Source organism: Rhincodon typus, chromosome 39 (assembly GCF_021869965.1).
Source record: "Rhincodon typus isolate 14 chromosome 39, sRhiTyp1.1, whole genome shotgun sequence".
In the NCBI taxonomy this organism is placed as follows: domain Eukaryota; kingdom Metazoa; phylum Chordata; class Chondrichthyes; order Orectolobiformes; family Rhincodontidae; genus Rhincodon; species Rhincodon typus.
In genome coordinates this window covers 2,544,986-2,547,916 of record NC_063370.1, presented here as the reverse complement: position 1 = coordinate 2,547,916, position 2,931 = coordinate 2,544,986, and the positions used below count along the sequence as shown (strand labels likewise).

The 2,931-nt window shown below is 47.1% G+C and overlaps 1 protein-coding gene across 1 annotated transcript in view; it reads left to right on the top strand.

Moving 5' to 3' along the window:
- Positions 1-2,641: 2,641 nt before the first annotated feature.
- LOC109911982 (protein phosphatase 1 regulatory subunit 14A-like) overlaps positions 2,642-2,931 on the top strand; it is a 29,067-nt gene continuing 28,777 nt past the window's right edge. Inside the window, exon 1 of the transcript XR_007265770.1 lies at positions 2,642-2,664. The gene's annotated coding sequence lies outside the window, so the exon portion shown is untranslated. The remainder of the gene's footprint in view (positions 2,665-2,931) is intronic.

Below are 2,931 nucleotides of genomic sequence, written 5' to 3'. Positions count from 1 at the left end.
GAAACGTCAGCTTTCCTGCTCCTCTGATGCTGCTTGGCCTGCTGTGTTCATCCAGCTCTGCACCTTGTTATCCCTGGAGAATTAGCCTGGAACTCCTGATCACTAGTCCAGTGACATTACCACTACACACCACCGTCTCTGTTTACATGCTCGCATTCAGTCTAAGTTTCCTACTATAAGTAATAGGAGCAGAATTAAGCCATTTGGCCCATCGGGTCTGCACTGCCATTCGATCCTGGCTGATATGTTTTTCACACCCATTCTCCTGCCTTCTCCCTGTAACCATTGATCCTTTCACCAACCAAGAAATGATCTATCTCTGTCATAACTACACTCAGTGACTTGGCCTCTGCAGCAATGATTTCCACAGATAGGCCACCCTCTGGCTGAAGAAATTCTTCCCCATCTCACCCCTAAAGGGTAGTCCCTTCACTCTGAGGCTGTAAACACTGACAGAGTGTGTGGCACTGGCAAGACCAGTGTTTGTTACCCATCCCTAATTGCCCCTCTGAACTGGAGGAGTTGCGATCCATTTCAGAGGGCAGTTAAGAGTCAGCCAGGTTCCTGTGGGTCTGGAGTCCCGTGTAGGCCAGACCAGGTGAGGATCCCAGATTTTCTTCCCAAAACTTTTGCAACAATTGAAGATGGAAATCACAGCCTAAGGATGCGTGGTAGAGCATTTTGGACTGGGACAAGGAGAAATGTCTTCATCCAGAGCGTGGGGAGCCTGTGGCATTCACTGCCACAGAAAGTGGTTCAGGCCAAAGCATTGAATGTTTTCATGAAGGAGTTAGATATAGTTCTTGGAGCTACAGAGAACAAAGAGGAGTTTAGTTTGGGACGTCTGGTCAGCATTGACTGGTTGGATTAAAGGGTCTCTTTCTGTGCTCTGTGACTCTGAGTACGGGGGAGAAAGCAGGAACAGGGCACTGTGTTGGACAATCAGCCATGATTGTATTGAATTGCAGCGCAGGCTCAAAGGGCTGAATGGCCTACTCCTGTTCCTATTTTCTGTGCTGTATGGTTGTCATGGCTACCATGACTGAGGCTAGCTTTATACAAATGTAAGTTTTCACAGCTCCCCATGTTGGGAGTTGAACCCCTGACCTTTGAGTATTAGCTTTGGGCTCTGCCCCCATCTCTGCGTGTGTGTGTGTAAGTGGAAGCAATGCAGCCTGAGAAACTGGTGAGTTAGAACGGTGACTGACACAGGGTGAGGAAGCAATAGGCTTATAAGAACCATCCAGATTGGTTAACACTTCTTTTACAGAGTCATAAGAGTCATAGAACTGTACAGCATGGGAATTCATCCGCGCCAACCAGATATCCTAAATTAATCCAGTCGCGTTTGCCAGCATTTGGCCCATATCCCGGTAAACCCTTCCTATCCATATACCCATCCAGATGCCTTTTAAATGTTGTAATTGTACCAGCCTCCACCACTTCTTCTGGCAGCTCGTTCCATACACGCACCACCCTCTGTGTGAAAATGTTGCCCCCTTAGGTCCCCTTTAAATCTTTCCCCTCTCACCTTAAACCTATGCCCCTCTGGTTTTGGCTTCCCTACCCTGGGGAAAAGACCTTGGCTATTCACCCTATCCATGCCCCTCAAGATTTTATAAGCCTCTACAAGGTCACCCCTCAGATTCTGACGTTCCAGGGAAAATAGTCCCAGCCTATTCAGCGTCTCCCTGTAGCTCAAACCGTCCAACCCCAGCAACATCCTTGTAAATCTTTCCTGAACCCTTTCAAATTTCACAACATCCTTCCTAGAGCAGGGAGACCAGAATTGAACACAATATTCCAAAAGTGGCCAAACCAATGTCCTGTACAGCTTCAACATGCCCTCCCAATAAACACCAATGAAGACAAGCATACCAAACGCCTTCATCACTAATCTGTCTATCTGCAACTCCACTTTGAAGGAACTATGTACCTGCACTCCAAGGTCTCTTTGTTCAGCAGCAATCCCCAGGACCTCATCATTAATTAAACTTGTTCACTCAGACTCGAATGGTATGTTGGCCTTTACTGTAGAGAGGTAAAGATGTCTGACTTTGTAGTGAGACTGCACCTAGGGCAGAGTGTGAAAAACCCCTCTAACTGAGGAAGGAAAATGCGAGGGAAAGCAATTCATGTTCACAGCTTTCCTACAAGGAATCACAGGTCCTCATTGAGTTTGTTCAAGACAGAGATCCATAGATTTCTAGATAATTAAGCGATCAAGGATACGAGGGGAACACTTGTAAATGGTGTTGAGGAAGATGAGTTTGACTGGGTCAGCAGACTCAGTGGGGCTGAATGGCCTTTTCCTTACTCCTATGTTCCCAGGCCTTCAAGCCCCAGCCTGTTTCCCCATTTCCCCTTTAAGCATTTTCTTCACCGGATCCTATTTCTCCCAGCTCAGTATCTGGCAAAGTTCACATCTGAGCAACTGTCCATAAATATTTCATCCTAATTAACCTCTGGAAGATTTAATGTTCTCCCTGTGAGGTCTGTTATTTTTATGGAGCTGTTAATCTTGTCAAAAATGAACCGTTTGAGGTTGGGCTGATGGTGCTGAGGCAAGTTCTTACCATTTCAGTGAGTTACTGTCAGCCGTTCCTTCACTCCAATGACTTGCATGTAGACAGCGACTTCGGGAAATCTCCCAGTGTACTCCACGTGAGTGTTGATTTTTACACCAAGCTTTCCTTTTGGGACAACTGCTCAAATCTTCATCAGTGGTCAGATTTAAGGGTGTAGTTTAGGGAGAGACGGAGAGGGTTAGGGAGGTTAATTCCAGAGCTTGGGGCCCAGGCAACTGAACGCAGGGCTGCCATTGGTGGAGGGATGGAAATTGGGGAACACAAAGGAAGCCAGAATTCAATGAGGTTGCAGAGTTAGGGAGGGGGTGTAGGGGCTGGAGGAGGGTGACGGAGACAGGGAGGG